General features: G+C 36.2%; 1 protein-coding gene across 1 annotated transcript in view; it reads right to left on the bottom strand.

Moving 5' to 3' along the window:
- Nucleotides 1–14,201, bottom strand: part of kl-3 (dynein heavy chain 8, axonemal kl-3) — a 555,080-nt gene extending 540,879 nt beyond the window's left edge. The window contains exon 1 of the mRNA XM_081731423.1: nucleotides 14,078–14,201. The gene's annotated coding sequence lies outside the window, so the exon portion shown is untranslated. The remainder of the gene's footprint in view (nucleotides 1–14,077) is intronic.
- Between the last annotated feature and the right edge of the window lie 3,719 nt (nucleotides 14,202–17,920).

Genomic DNA, 17,920 nt, shown 5'->3' with positions numbered 1-17,920 from the left:
AGCTCGCCAGTTAAACGCCCTGGGAAGAAATATGGCCCTGAAAGTAGGTTTTCGAATATGCCTGCCCACACGTTTACGATGAATTGTCTCTGGTGGCAGCCTACGACAATTGATGCGGATTTTCCTCGGTCCAGAAATGGCGATTGTGTGGGTTTACGACGCCATCTCTCGTAAAGCCAGCTTCATCTGTGAAAAGAATGAAGGATGGAAACATTGGGTTGCGCGTGCATTTCCTCAGTATTCACCGACAAAATCTTCGTCGTGGGGAATAGTCTCATTTCAAGGGCATGTACACGTTGTAAGTGCTATGGATATAACAGCTGTTCACGAAACAAATGCCAAATAATATTGTGGGATACGCCTTCTGTTGTAGCTGCTTGACGTGTGCTGATTTCTGGCTGCCGTGCTACTTGGTTAAGAATCCTTTCCTCGTCGGCTGGTCGAAGCACTTCGGGTGGTCTTCCGCGATCCGCGTTTCCACGGAAACTACCTGTTTCCCTGAGATGTCTATCAATGGAAACAAATATTCGATCATTTGGAACCCGACGGTTTGGGAACATCTCACGATATGAGCGTTGTGCTGCCAACGAGTTACCTTCAGCACGTCCATAAATTAGGTGCATATCGGCTAGCTCACTAAACGAGTACTCATTCATCTTGTAGCACTGAATACGTCACTACCCTTTCGTTTGAATCACAAAATTTAAATAGTGCACCACTCACATAATGAAAACCACAACACTGCACTGTAATCGGGCCAAAATATTACTTATTATAGGAGCACATGATTCTGTTAGTGTGAGACACATTTTGTGTTTCGTATCGTTAAAGATAACTTGTTTCACTAATGTCTTACAGACATACAAAGCTTCTGTTCCAGGCGCGTGTAACAACAGTATACGACGATTGCAATCTGTTTCTTTCAGAACAAATTCTGTCACCTCGGTGTTCTTGTAAGTTGCACGTCACAGGTTAACTGCTTGTGTACCTGAATCCAACAAAAGTGAAAAGAGGTCTAAGACACTACCCCAATTAAACACAACTACACATTTGTGAGACTCCCACGTGGTTAAGTATTAGTCTGTATGATTGGAAGGTTTACGTCACTAGACTTCCAATCACAGAGCCCCGTATTCAAATCTTGGCTGGAACAGACGCTTTCTCTGTGTGTATAAGGTTGTGTGTAATAGTAGTAAACAAAAAGAAGCTGTGATTATTACTATTATTATTATTATTATTATTATTATTATTATTATTATTATTATTATTATTATTATTATTATTATTATTATTATTTCACAATTTCGTTAGTTTCGTTGTCTTTCTCAGCAAGTTCTTATCGGTACCACCTATAACTACATTCCAAGCAAATGAGTGTTTTAGGAAAGGTGTTTTCATATCAATGCTTGCTTTCCTTGCTTTTTTTTTCTTTCTTCGAACGAAATCAATTGGTATTTCGGTGCCACTATCTTCTGAGTTGCCTGGACGATTTCTCTCTCTGCATACGAAGAAAGCAAGCTTCCTTTTTATTTCCATCTACCCATTAGTTACATCAACCACAGTTTAACGTTATTTTGGTTCATCTGTACAATAGCCGTGTGCAACAGGCGGTCCGCGAGCCATAAGCGGCCCGCCTAACCCTGTCTTCCGGCCCCCTGCTCAGTTAATGAAAACAATAATTATTATGTTCACCTGGCTTACTCTAATTCTATTTCGTGTTCGGGGATAGAAGTATATGAGTAAAACCAGACCAAAATAGAGAAATATCTGAAAATTTCTCTCTCAAATATGCGCTTAAATGTGAGCAAAAATTGAATAACTTTTAATTAGAGTAATATTTATTGAAGCTGATATGAGTAATAGTAAAGTCTTTGTGTTCAAGTTAATCTGGTTTATTAGGAACAGGTTCGTACAAAATTGAGGTTTCAAGAAATTTAGATTGGTCATGTTTAGCTATCTGGAATTCGTCAAGGATAATGATAAAGGAATTAGACCAAAATAAGAATGTCATACTGTTGTGTCGCTGGTTCCCTGCCGTCAAAAGGAACACACACCATTATCCACAGCTCTGTCTTTGGCCGATATAAAATGTCCTCAAAAATTATTAAGTCTGATGATTAGAGCACATAATAATAAAAGTCTTTCTTGAATCCTTTAAACTAGTGGCGGCTAATGTTAGTGTTGCAGCGTTGCGCAACGACCAAAGATTTTCAAAAGAAAAAAAAAAAAGCAGTAGTAGTAAAGAAGTGAAATTTTACTTTCTATTACTTCTTTACGTATCTTAATTTTTTTTTTTACTTCTATAACTGTAAAATCCATAAAATCCATTTTAAAAAGCAGAAAACAATCTGTCAGAGAATCTCTAATTTATGTTGCGTTGCAGCGAGCATCAACGACCAGATTTCTACAACACGTAGATTGGAGAGAATGCTAAGTCGCTTTTCCCCTATCTCAGGAGTTAAAGAACCTGGTCGTTGCAGTGCTCGTGCAACGCGGGACGGTTTCAGTGAACGAGAAGACTTTTCGCGCTAAATAAGATTTCTGAATATTATTTCACTAGCAATTAATAAATGGCATTCATTTCTATGGATTCATAATTATATTTAAATTATGGATTTCTGTTGAAGCAAACCAATATAATAATACAAATTATTATTTTTAAAAAAAAGTGATCGCAGAATTACAAAATAAAAAAGAAAATACGTATGTATTAGTGCAGAAAACAAATGAAAGTAAACACGCATTTACAATTTAATTATTAGTCTGCATAGATAATGAAGACTTCTTGTACAGTAATTTGTGAAAAAAAATAATAATAAGTCAATATATAGTATATTTCAGGAATTATTAAAATGATTCCTTCACTTCTGAACATAGCGAAATTCGTTGAACAGCAACCTGGGTGCTTTCGCTTCTGACAAGAATTGCAAAAATTCTAGTAATCCTTAGAACCTAAGTCGATGTAATGAAAATCACATTTCTGCTTTCCAAAACATTATCGAAACAGATATTTATGCTAAAAATTGTAAACCATCTCCCCCTCTGTAGATAGTATTTTAGTATATATGTATATCTTCTATAAAATACATGTATCATTTACTTTTGATACCTTTCCATATGGTGGCTTAGTGGTAGTGCTTGACTTTGGCACGTGGGATCCCTAGTTCGATGCCAGGCCAAGTAAGTTTGTAGTGGACAACATTGTGTCCGTGAGTTTTCTCAAGATACGTTTCCTGCCACATTCTCATTCCATCAATTATTCTATCATCATTCCCTTGCCTAAATCATCCGTCTCTCATAGCGTAACGGGCATAAACGTATGACCTTGAACTGAAAAATTTAACTTTCCATATAAAACTGTGTAATGGGAAACCCACAATGCATTTGGGACTAGTTAGCAATGCTGTTTGCTGTTTGTTTGACATTCTTTGACTTTTGGCTCCTATTACATGCTGATCCTACATTTGGCGGGTTCCAAAATTTGCTTTCCAGAACGTATGACATCAATAAGCATTGTTTAGCCTCATGTGGTTAGACTGTAGTTTTCTTTTCGCACATTCGTATATATATATATATATATATATATATATATATATATATATATATATATATATATATATATATATATATATATATATATATATATATATATATATATATATATAAATGACATTCGTGATTCATGTACTTCGAATGTGTTTTGAACCAGGGGTTTTGGTTTTTAGGTATTATATTTACTTGCGTTGTGTGTGTTCTAATTCCGTAACTTACAAATTCTGAATGAATTCTACGTCATGAATTCCGTAAATAATTAAAAAACAAGTCATTTTCCCAGCTTTCCGCTGAGTAAAAGCTTCGAATTAAGGAACTTGGAAGACCATTGCCAGACAGACAAAAGTTAATTCAAGAGGGTGTTCAGAATATATATATTCTACAATAATAATGAATGATTGTGTGGATGCGAAGTAGAGAATACAATTTTGTTTTTGTGTCTATTGTTTGGTGGTGAAGAATTGTAGACAAAATTAGGCATAACAAATTTAAGCATTTATGCTCAAGCATAAAGAACATAAAGAAAATACAAATCTTCGGCTTCACATTTGAGAAGTGTTTTAAAATTCACACTTTTTCGAAAAGTAAATATCGCTTCGCATTTGGACAGTTCTTATGGGAGAAAACTTGAAGAGCACATAGCAAACGTCAGACAAAACAGTTGCGTACTGAATATGTTCATAAACTATGTTCATTTTCGAGGCATTTTAAACTAGTTTAAAGGGGACACGACTAAACTACTTGACCTCTAACCCTGGAGTATTTAGAAGATTAATAATTTTCAGCTCAGAATGAGACGTTGCTTTGAGAAAACCTTTAGAAAACTTACAGAGATTAGAGGGACATCCAAAACGATCTGTAATGAGCTCCTACAGGTAATGCTTGAGGTTTATCAGGAAGAGATACCATACAAAATTAAACGAAGCTGATTTCCTAGCTATTATAGCCGATGAAACAAGTGATATCAAGTATATTTCAAATGTACTTCACATTGATTCGATGTTATTGTTTTTCGGTACGTAGTTCAATGCAGAGATTTCTTTTTATATATATAACACTAATCTCTGCCACGAACTGTTTTCAGTCTACGCTGTAGACAAATTTTGATCACTGTCAGGAATGTGGGTTTGCTAGAATTAATTGTTCGGAATAATCTTAGTGAACCTACAAAGCTTCTGAAATTGATACTAACTGTATCTATGGCGTCAGGAGGAGAAAGGTGTTTTTGCAAAAGACCAGATAATGGGAATGCCAGACTTTAACGAGTTTGTAATAGAAAATTTGTTGCAATCAAAAGGAGGAGAATATATTTGCTATTACTATAAGATGATTGATTGGATAAAGTGTTCTAATGTTTAGTTTTTTGCCATAAGTATATTTATTTTCACGTATCACATAGTATGTGCGTCTAAATTTATGTTGATTAGTTAATGAATTCAGTTTCTATCTTCTGTCTCCGATCGTTCGTACTGCAACACCCGAGACCAGCATTCACCGACCGCCACTGCTTTAAACACTATTCAAACTCGAATAATATCGTAATGTGACTCATTTAACGATTTATCTATACTCTGAAGTTACTCCGAGATTTTAACGTCTCTCGTTTTTCTCTTCTACTACTACTACTTTAGATTTTGAAGGAAACATTTTATATGACTGAAAAACGTGAGATTGCAGATTTCAAAGAAGTTTCCGGACGGCAACGGTCTCAGCAGGCACGTGGAATCTCAGTTGAGAAAGAACATTCTGCTGACCAAAAACCTTTAAAATTCTCAGGACACAAAATTGCAGATATTTTAAATTCTGCCAATCTAAGAAATTACTGGAAAAGATGAGTACGATGATTTTACAATATTATAAACATTACACTTTGAGAATAAAATGCTGATTTAGTAACAGTTATTTAACAGTCTTATTATGTAAGTTCTTTTGATGTAATATACTAGCTTGCAGTAGCTTGTTTCATAACGATAACCAGGAATCATAATTAATGTGAATAAGCTCCATGATATAGGCTAATTTCTTTTTAAACCTTTTGCAAGATAATAAAATTTAACAAACACAAGAAATGATGTAAATAAAATTAAGTTGAATTGCTTTTATAATATAATATATCGTTTCGTCTTCAATAACTCAAGTACCTTAACAATTATAATTTTTATTTTTTACAAAACCTGTTAAGAGTGAACTGGAAATTTTCCATCGATCACACAGTGCGAAAAGTGGTAACGCCCTGAAGACAAGCACTTGGCAAGCGCAGGTACTTGGGGGAAATTTCCCTCGGTATAAGGATTGCTAGATATACCAACAAAGTTCTAAATACATTATTCTGCTCCTCTTAAGTGAGTAAATATTTTGGTTACCAGTATAAAAGTTGTTTTGTGTTATTGTGATGTAAATTACGATGAACATGTTCCATCATTTAATACTATACTATTCATTTGTCGTAAAAATGATATACCTACAGTGAGGCCCGCGACGCCATTTAGTGCTCTGTGATTGGCCCGCCCCCTGCTGTACAACTTGCTTGCTGATTAGGGTGCACTTTTCCTCATGTGCATGCTCTTTTTAGTAGTTTCTCATATTCTTTATGTTTTTGGTTATTGCACCATCTTTTGATTCATATTCCCACGCCAATTCCTATTGCAGGTATACACACACTGTGCTGCTGCTATTCACCTCGAATGGTCCGCCTCTCTCATTTATGGTAACTAAGGCATATGTTTTACCTCTTACTGATGTTGAAGTTATGCAACCCCACATATCTAATTACAAAATTCCCGAGCCATGTTGAATTCGTTGAATATATCACATTGCCGACAACGAATTACTGTTTGCTCCTTTTATAGTCTTTGAACCACGCTAATGTAGATCTCTCTTTCTCAAGAGAATTGACGAGGATGACGTCCAGGTAATCATGCGCTCACAGAGAGGGAACGAAATGACGCAAATGCCTGCCAGGCGATCGGAAGTTTGACTATAGACTTCCAGTAATACAGACACATTGCGCACACTAGAGACCTGCACGGGCCGAATCTTTCGGCCCGAGCCCAATCCAGCCCGAATGTGCCTAGGCCCGGCCCAGCCCGGGCCCGAAAAGTTTTGGAGATTTTCGGCCCGTGCCTGGCCCGGCCCGGCCCGATGGGCCCGATAAATTTTAAAAGTTTCATTTTGTAACATTTTTCACGGGCACACTTCTTCAACGTTTGCCTTTATTCTAATTATCGTTTAATGAAAGTCAATAATTATTGCAATTAATCGGCCCAAGCCCGGCCCGACCTCAAGAGAAATTAGTGTCGGCCCGCCCAAGCCCGACCCGGCCTAAAGAAATAACAGAGTCGGCCCGCCCAAGCCCGGCCCGTGCAGGTCTCTAGCGCACACACAGCAGTCATAGCTCGTCCAGTGTTAAAGAGAAATCGAAGAGCTAAAGAGGTATCGAAGCATTTTGTTTGCGTGTGTTTGTCGTATGACTTTAAAGTGGGCCTGTCAGCTCCCGCATCGAGTCGCTACATATGCCAGGCATTTGAGGAGAATGCCGTGAATGAACGCACTGCTACGCATTGGTTCCAGAAATTCTGTTCAAGAGATGTGAGCCTTTCGGATGAATCTCGCAGTGGACGACCACATGTGTTCCATGACGAGTCCCTGAAAGCAGCTATCGAGGAGGACAATGGTCAAACATGTGATGGGTTTCATGTTTCCGCTGAAATAGTCCGACTGTACCTGCATGGGATAGAGAAATAATACAAGTGAAGCAAACGGGTACCCCACACATTGTCGGCAGCCAATAAGCAACAACGAGTGACAGCATTTTGTCGTTGCTCATCTGCCATCTGAACACACTCACCTTTGATCGCTTACTCACTAGTGACGAAAAATGGGTCCTCTATGACATTTTGAAGCGCATCAGACGTTCGTTGTCACGTGACACTGTTCCTCACACCTGTACCCATGAAACGTGACGATCTCTGTATGGTGGAATTGTCGGCAAGTGGTGCATTACGAGCTTCTTCTACCTGGTCAGACCATTACTGCTCACCTCTACTGTCAGCAGTTGCAAAGGGTGCAACGTGCATTGTGGCAGAAGGAGCTGGTAATGATGAATAGCAAGGGTGTGCTGTTCCTGCACAACGATGCCAGGCCACATGTGGTAAAAAAAAAGAACCCAGTAGACCCTTCAGAAAGTTGGCTGGGAGACTGCGCCACAGGGGTGTAGCCAGCAGGTTTATGTAGGAGAGGCCCGTCGTTTTTGAGGGGGGTCCAAAGGAAAATTTTGGTTTCCTTCTGGAAAACTAAAACACTATTTTATCTTCTTCTTCTTCTTCTTATGATGATGATGATGATGATTATATTATTATTATTATTATTATTATTACTATGTTTTTCTCCATAAATTACACTCAAGGTAGTTTTTATTATGCTTAATCAAGAACTATTGCCCGGGACCAAACGAGACCCGCTTTTGTGCATAACTATAAAGGTAACCAAGAAAGTTCTGTCACTTTACGTGGAGGTCTGTGTTCAATTGGTCCTCACACCGTCAATTGTTGGTGTGGGTATATCCAACATACTACCTGGTTGTGGCAATTCAGATACATCGTGAAATTGCGTAAGAACAATGGGAACATGGGATATTCACAAAGCATTATAAGGGCATGTATGCTGAACGAGTTCAAATGGAGGTCAAACGCCGCTACAGCGGGACAGAAGATATGCCAGGCCTTTGGTGACGGTGTCGTGACGACGCGGACTGTGCAGCAGCAATGGTTTAACAAGTTTAAGGACGATGATGAAACACCCGAAAACACTCCGTGCAGGAAGACCAACACATGTACAAAGAGGAATTGAGACTACAATTCAGAGTGAGTGGAGAAACCATTCGGCAGCACATCCATTAACTTGGGAAGCACTACAAGTTGGATCGATGGGTCCCTCATGTTTTTACTCCGGGCCAGAAGGCAACGCGGCAGTCGCGTGTGTTTATTTACTGTTTCGGAGCCATTTCTGGATAGGGTGTTGACATGTGATTAAAAATGGGTCCTATACGAAGTTCCACGGGGCCGTCATCATTGGTTAGCATCCCATGAACCGATTTCAAAACAGCCGAAACCAGCACTGCACCAGAAGAAGGTCCTTCTGTGTGTTTGGCACATCGTACACCGGGAACTGCTACCAGCTGGTCAGAGTATCAATGCAAATGTGTAGTGTCAGCAGTTGAGCTGTGTTCAAGAAAAACTCAAAACTCTGGAACCATCACTTCTGAATTGCAAACGGGTCCTCGTTAACGGGACAACGCTAAGTCCTACGTGGCTAGGATGGCTCAGGACACCATTCTACGCCTTGGATGGGAAACAATATTGCTACCACTATATTCCCCGGGTATTGCACCGTCCGATTATCACCTGTTCCATTCTTTGGACAATCACCTTAGAGGACGCCAGTTCAAATCCCTAGTAGAAGAGCAAAATGCACCTGATACCTTCTTCGTGTCACGGCCCACCATGTTCTACCGTGATGGAATCCATGGCCTTTCAGAATGTTGGCAGAAGTTTGTCGATGCTGATGGGGACTATTTTTGATCTTCCAGGTTAGGTGACATATCGATGTATGAAGGTTGTGGGTGAAAAACAACAAAACTTTTCTTGGTTACCTTTGTATTTAAATTTAAGACCTTGTATACAGAACCTATCTACACAAGATTGATTTTCCTTGAAATTTCACTTACTTTCTTTACGGTTTCCTGACAAAAACATTTATTTATTATTCGTGACTAAAAAAAAGATAATTATTTTATTGTAAATTGTGTAATCTGTTGTCACAAAAAGTATCCTATTTTTCGATCGGTATGGAAAAACAGTATTTTTCCATTCTATTTTACGGTAAATTATTAATTGTTAGTAAACTTTGTTATTATAAAATGAATGAAGCGAGAAAATTTTACTATGATGTTTTAAAAGCTGGTCATTTGGGGGGGCAGGAAATCATTTGGGGGGGCCTGGCCCCCCTGCTGCGCCATGCAACATATTCATCGGATCTTGCGACTACAGATTACCACTTGTTTCATTCCCTCGAGAATCACCTTTGTTTGAGATCCTTTGCAATTGAGGGAGGCCTGCCTAATGTACGGACTTTTTTGCATCCTGAGTATGCTGCGTAAAAGACACTCAATCCTCATTACAACCAATAAGGCCAAAATGGAATAAAGGATAAAAACATCAGTCTGTTGTTGCTGATTGTCCGTTAGTTCTGATCCTATGACTGTAGTCGCATCAATTACACAACGTATATATATATATATATATATATATATATATATATATATATATATATATATATATATATATATATATATATATATATATATATATGTAACACAGTAGCTATTGTACTTTTAACCAAGCACATTTTGCAAGAGCTAATATGTCACATTCAAAAATTTTAGTTTAAAATCAAACTTATATGAATGATGAAGACATTTTATTGGTTGCCGGAATTTTGACCGTTAGTCCTGCTATCCGTTAAAGGAATGTCCGGAGGATCGAGGAACTAGTGTGTTAAAAATTAAGTTCTATAATTCTATTTGTAAGACATATATTGGACATATGATTATGAAATGGCAAATTTCTGTAACATGTGTGCCTTACATCATAACTTAAAGAATACACTCAAAGAGAAAACCTGCTGATTGCCCCGGAGTTGGGGAAGAGGATAGGATATTGCTTGGGGAGGGGCAAAGTCTATTTTTACACCACTGCCAATGTAACTTCCCTCTTGTAAATCTCTGGACCCGGTACTAGTCCTGGGGCAAATTCGTACCTCCAACAGGGACTATTTGTCTGGGGTCTCCGTCGGAAATCATCACTTTAAATATTCGCAATTCACAGCGAATACATATTTACTTCTAGACAACCTTAAACAATAAAAAGGATAATGAATCCCATGGATATAGAAAAGTCCAAAGACAGCATACTATAAGTATAGAAAGTTAATTTAGAGCTGTCTCATGACTGGTATGGTTAATGTATGTACTGGCGTGGCGTGGGGCGACGGCTCCGGGTTCTGAAATAAGGGGTTGAAAAATTCAGGAAAAAAAAGAAGGAAAGAAAAAAAGAGGAGAAAATTGCTTGGAGTATTTTAGGTCAAGAGCAGTAGCTATTTTTTAATCTAATATTTAATTTGACCAATATCAAATTTATACTTTTTGCGTCCCTAGTCATTTGCTAAGAGCGCCCCATCCGTCTATATACACCCGCCGTATACTCTCGCCCCAGGCGATGATTTTGTAAGGAACGGCACTGAACGTACCCACTTTTGATGCAGGAAACCCGATGTGGGAGCTGATGTGGTTTGGTTCCTAAGTACGCTGTAGGACCACGCTTCACATAGTTTTGGTACTGAAAGAGACACAAAACTCCAGATCAACCAACCAACTGGAAAGATGAGTTAATGTCAGAGCTAAAGAATTTCAGTATCAAGGTACTTAACAAAGGTACTGTCCCAGTTTAGGTAAACATAAATTCGTACAATTTACCGGAAAAGATGTGTTAGTTATTTTGGATAACCAATTTATAAGTACTCGAATTTATATCGGAATCTTACCTCTCACGTGTAAGACAGATTTGATTTGATTTTCAGTTTAGTGTCCCTTTTACCAGCGAGGCTGTATGAGAGGAATACACACAAAACAAGATTTAAGGCTCTCTCGTCTCGAAAATGTGCTGTAAAAGTGATGCCTCGACTCGAAAAATGTATACGAAAATGAAATGAAATGAAATCTTTGAGTTTTACGTCCCACGATTATGCCGGTTAGGCTAAAGGAGACGGTGATAATGAGTAATGAATGAAATGGTGGAATGAAGAAAGTGGGAGGAAACGGGAGAACCCCGAGAAAACCCACCCACACGGTGTTTGTCCACCACAAAGTTCACATGGCGGGGGCAAAAATGTATACGAGTCGCCTAGTATGAAAACCCGCCACATCAATTTCGCTTAGTTACGAGTAATCTCACAAAACGTGCAGTGAAGCTCCATATACACGCGTACAAAGTTCCATACTTGAACTAGTTTTTTAGTATGAAATATTAAGATTTAAAAAAAAAAAAAAAATCTTTCCATGGAATTCCTTTAGATCAAACATATAACAAGCGATACATAACTCATTTTCGGTAGTAAACGGATTTGGCGGTTTTTGACACTAAGCGCCTCATATTTCTCTATTGAAAGAACTGTGTCTTCTCTCGAGGTCCGGGCCCCCAAAAATTCACGTGGGCCTCCTCATTGTATTTGTGAATTTACAATATTTGGCATAATTTGGATGCAATTTGTCTTAAAATCCTCATATATATACTTTCTGCATTTGAATGCCCCCCCCCCCGAAATTTACAGAGAAATCGGCGCCCTTGCCTACTGAGCCTAAAGATTAAAGTAGGATCCGAACCACATGAACACTCGCCGAGAATCGAAGTCGGGCTCCCACGCCAATGGTGTGTACACTAATTGGCCACGAGGGAGCTCTATAATATGATACAAATTGGAAATGCAAAGTGGCCTCTTTACGACTTCATATTCCACAAAAAACCCATAATGAAGAGAAGTGCTATATGAAGTTAGCGTATAAAGTGCTCATAAAAGGGTCGCAAAACTGTGCCACACACAAGCAGGGCGGATCCAGGACGGACTTCTGGACGGAGGGTTGTAATACTGCTACTTAGAGCCACTTTTAAGAGCTCCAAACTCTGGGATGGGTTTTATTTATATATAAAATAAAAAAGTTTCCTCTTCTGGGAGGGGAGTGATCACCCCAATTGCCTCCCGCTGGATCCGCTCCTGCACGCAAGGCTTGTGTTTTTATGTCATGTGAAGTTTTTCTACTATGCATATACCCACCATTGTTGACGTGCTTGTTTCCTACAGATACCCTTTTTAAACGCTACTTGCTACGCTCCTACACTGACTGAGTTAGATAGAATTGTCGCTCTTTAATGGCCACCAGCACTAGTTGGTTAGTTTTCTTGCACTGCAGTTTTTATGGCATAACTCGCATGCCTTATTTATACTCATAACAAACAAGCCCCTCTAAAGTGAATCTGAACCGAGTAATGCGCTCCTCTTACGAAACACTTTCGAAGGTAGTAGGAGTAGAATTCCTGATGACAGAAATGAATATATCATTAATGTAATTATGTGTATGGTTATAGTATACGTAAAGCCGCGTTAGTTCCCGAAGGAGCTGGATGCTCATACTTTTAGGGATTATTCATTGAGTATCTACGAACTTCCAAGGGGGTAACAAAGCGACTTTGATTTACTTATCGACTGATACGAAAATAAAAAGAACGTACCTGTACTTTATATCTGCATGTGTAGTGCCCTTGTACTTTATCTATGACTATGTGTGTGTGGAAGGGGGGGGGGATTTAACGCATATCGCATGTCTTGTGCACATAAATTTGCACTACGTAGAAAATTTATGGTATTTCATGTAGAAGTGGTAATAGAACACAGAAGTTCGTAGATACTCAATGAATAATCCCTAAAAGTATGAGCGTCCAGCTCCTTCTGGAACTCAGACGGTCTTACGTATACTATATCCAAAATAATTTTACAAATCATTTACTTTCAGTAATCATCAGTTGCCTTTAGCTTAAAGGCCACAACCAGGGACGCTAAATTAAAGAAATTTATTTTCTAACGGAAATATGCATATTGAATTAGCTACAATACACGCATAGGATTGAGTATAGCCCGCTCCCCCTAGTGATTTTTAACGAATCATAGTGATTCTAACGATTCATACTAGTTCATAATGAACCGGAATCGCATGTTATAAAGATTTAAGATGTAAATCTTGCGGTAAGGAAGCTTTAGTATAAGTAGTAGTAGTAGCTTTAGTAGCGGTAGTAGTAATAGTAGCAGTAGTAGTAGTAGTTAGTAGCAATAGTAGTAGTAGTAGTGGTAGTTAGTAGCAATAGTAGTAGGAACGGGTTAGAAGCCCCGCAGGGGTTGGTTGGGTTCTGTTCTCGATATAAGTAGTAGTAGTACTGACTCTTCCAGTTCCGGTGACAAAGAACTGGGGAGAGCGGGCTATACACAAACCCACGCGTATATTATTTGAATAAGATAATTAACTTATTTTACTTGATTATAATTTTATAGTAATATCAATTATAAAATTGTAATAAATCGTCGGCACACTAGGTCTACACTTTAATTCATAAAAAGATCTATCACGAATTTATTATTCTGCTACTAGGTATAAGCTGTACACAAAGAACATTATTATTTTTTGGTATCAAACAATAATTTAAACAAAATTTGTCTTTTGCAGAAAGAAATTTAATTAAGTAATAGTTGTTCGGAAATCAAATACTATTTGATTGTGAATTAAAGAGCTTCGTCGTGTTATCAAACAGATTCTAAAACATGTTAATTAGTTAAGTCTACGTAAGTTAGCAATTATATTTAGATAGGCCTACCTCTATTCACATATTTCTAAATTATTGATATATTGTTTTATGTTACTCACGTTTTGCTGTCTATTATAGATACATAACTTCTCATAAAGATTCTAGTTCATAAGATGCGAATACCTTTGCGAATGTGAAAGGACATTACAGTATTATTCACTCGTTGTAAACGGTTTTCTTAACATTCAATTGTTCATGAGAAGAAAAATCTGTTGTCATTTGATTGAAAATTCAAATTAAATATTCTTATTATGACGTTAATTTCAAAGGTCATTAAATAGATGGGACACTATGTTAAGGTGGCACTAAAGCCAACAACATTTTAGAGTAAAGAAAAGTGGAATGTTCATTCATTAACAATGTGCAATCTAAATATTTTTAGTTGTAGACCCTGCTGTACGATCTGAATTAAAATTCAGGGTCGCAACTTTCGAAACATGGTCTCATTTTAGGTATACATCTTTATATTCATAACATATTTACTTTCATCAAGGATTTCACTCTCACTACCTTAGAAAGTGTTTCTTAGGGGAGTGTTGCATTACTGGGCGCAGATTTACTTTAGGTGAGCTTATCTATTATGAGTATAAATTAAACGTGGTAAATTATGACAAACTCTAGAGCAAAAAACCATGTTGTGCTAAGTGGCCATTTTACATTTCGTATTTCTACGTTATACAAATTTGAGTTGAGCTCTCGAAATATTTCGAGTATTTATCCATTGGTCTTCCAAAACAATGTAACACATTTCTTCCGTAAATTTGACAAATCTGAGTTTACCTAACTGGGACAGCATCTTTTTGAAAAAGACGCCGTAAAGATTAAGACTACAAAGACAAATTTATATAACAGTGGAACTCACATTTTGTAGTATCGTTATGCCTTCTCCACACACATCTTTTATTGGCGCAGATAAAGTTAAGTGGTTTCATCACAAATAATATGGAAATATAGGCCTACATAAAGTAATGTAACGATCTTTATCACTTAACTTCTCCTAGATGGCTAGACCGATTTTGATTATTTTCGGTACATGATTTTACCATAGCTAATTTTTTAAAGTTCGAATCCTAAGGGGAGCGAGGGGGTTCAAAATTTATGCGAAAATTGATTATCTGACGATCATCTCAACTTAAAAGGATGAAACATTGCATGCTTTTTCTTCATTTAAAACAGATAGACGCGTATCTAGTGATGTGAGGTGGAAAATTTTCCGCTATATTTTTCCGGAAAATTTTCCGTTCTAAAAAATATCAGTAATCAAGTAACAATTCTCAGCAATCATAAAATTGGTTGAATTCATGTATAGAAATGTTAAAAATTGAAAGATCGTTTAAAGAATCTGAAAATTTTCATGGCTCCGACAATTTTGAGTACTATATAGGAACAAGTGAAACAATTTTTCATGAATCGAAATATTTTCTGTCTTATATAGAAAAATTGAAGAATTTTTTATGATTCGGAAAATTTTCATCATTTTGAAGCAAAAAGTAAAACAACTTTTTGTGAATCGGAATGTTTTATTGCTCTGTAGAAACAAGTGAAAGAAATTTTCATAGATCAGAAAATTTTCATCACGATGTAGAAACAAGTGGAAAAAACTTTTTGTAAGCCGGACAATTTTGGATATTATGTATAGTGATGTTAGGTGGAAAATTTTCTATTATATTTCACTGCACATCAGTGATGAAAATTTTCCGACCCATAAAAACATACTCCACTTATTCCTACATCGTTGTTTAGCCGTAATGTGAGGTGTAAAATTTTCTTCCATATATTTCCGGAAAAATTTCCGTTCTTAACAAATATCAGTGATCAAACAACAATTCCTCAGTATTCATAACATTGATTTAATTCATGTATAGAAATGTTAAAAAGTGAAAGATCGTTTAAAGAATCTGAAAGTGTTCATGGTTCAATTTTCAGTACTATGTAGGAACAAGTGAAACCATTTTTCATAAATCGAAAAATTGTCTGTCCTGTACAGTGATGAAAATTTTCCGGAAAATTTTGAGACGAAGAATTTTCTGATTCATAAAAACATACTCCATTATTCCTACATCGTTGTTTAGCCGTAAAATTTATTGGTAATAAATATTGTCTTAAAAAGTTTCATGAAGTGAAAAGCTAACGATTCTTCATTTCAAGAATGTTTCAAAAACTTCAATGCGTTCTTCCCTCAGAATCCACCTTTGATCTTACAATATTAGATTTCGTCAGTTTAATAGGCATAAGACGGTTTTCTCATAGCTTTACTACTTTTATAGATTTGCATATTGCAATATTTATAAATAAGTAGAGATAATATAAAGTGCCTACTGTAAATTTTTGACTATCCAAAATTCGAGTTTAAGTTACTCATGAAAGCAAATACTGACCATTTTCTGGAAATAAACATTTATTTATTCATATATTCATTAAGAAGAGAAAGTGAAATATAACTAATAAGGAAGTTGATTTGTGAAGTTGTTCTTCCAATAAAATAATAAAACATAAAAAGCAGCATTATTAGCGCTGCGTTCTAAAAGCAAGTAATTTCATTTTAATTTACAAAATAAAAAAACATTTCTTTATATATATATATATATATATATATATATATATATATATATATATATATATATATATATATATAAAAGTATATATATATGTACTTGTTCTTTCGAATCGTCATTATTTCTAATAACTTTTTATAAATAATAATGGTAGTTTTACAATACAAATATCTGCTCAAAGATGTTGATTATACAAAATTCCAATATTGAAATTATGATTTACGAGTGTTAAACACAATAAAATAATTTTTCTTATTTTCTGTTACAAAAATAATCTTCATAGGGAACTTTCATGTAGTTATTTCATTACATAGGCAGTCCTACATGTGAAGAAATAGTAAAATTTTCTGTTTCTGAAATTGATAAATTCACAAAGGTTTCTTTTCAATTTCTTGTTACATTTTAAATATTGCAATGGGATATTTGTTCTCTACGAACTCGATGTATGTTCCCTGCAATTTACACACACACACAGAGAGAGAGAGAGAGAGAGAGAGAGAGAGAGAAAGAGAGAGAGAGAAGCACTGTATATTTTTACTTCCCAACTTGAAATATTAGAAAATTTTCTGGTTTCCGAAAGCTAATTCTAAAAATGATAATTTGTTGCTGTCTAACTTCCCTCTACATGAATTGAATTTTATAGCTGAATGTTCAGTTAAATATAGTGGAAAATTTTCCACCAAATATCACTATACATAATATCCAAAATTGTCCGGCTTATAAAAAGTTTTTTTCCACTTGTTTCTACATCGTGATGAAAATTTTCCGATCTATGAAAATTCCTTCCACTTGCTTCTACAGAGCAATAAAACTTTCCGATTCACAAAAAGTTTTTTTTTTTTTTTTTTTTTTTTACTTTTCGCTTCAAAATGATGAAAATTTTCCGACAAAGTTCTTCAATTTTTCCATACAAAACAGAAAATATTTCGGTTCATGAAAAATTGCTTCACTTGTTCCTACATAGTACTGAAAATTGACTGAGTCATGAAAATTTTAAGATTCTTTAAACGATCTTTCACTTTTTTAACATTTCTATACGTGAATTAAATCACTTTTATGAATACTAAGAGATTGTTACTTGATCACGGATATTTGTTGATCGGAAAATTTTCCGGGAAAATATAGAAGAAAATTTTCCACCTCACATCACTGCTAAACAACGATGTAGGAATAAGTGGAGTATGTTTCTATGAATTGGAACATTCTCCGTCTCAAAATTTTCCGGAAAATTTTCATCACTGTACAGGATAGACAATTTTTCGATTCATGAAAAATTGTTTCACTTGTTCGTACATAGTACTAAAAATTGAACCATAAAAACTTTCAGATTCTTTAAACGATCTTTCA

The sequence above is a fragment of the Thermobia domestica genome, chromosome 11 (assembly GCF_964235325.1).
Source record: "Thermobia domestica chromosome 11, izTheDome1.hap1.1, whole genome shotgun sequence".
Lineage (NCBI taxonomy): Eukaryota > Metazoa > Arthropoda > Insecta > Zygentoma > Lepismatidae > Thermobia > Thermobia domestica.
The sequence above is the reverse complement of the archived record's forward strand: the minus strand, read 5'-3'. Positions and strand labels throughout refer to the sequence as shown.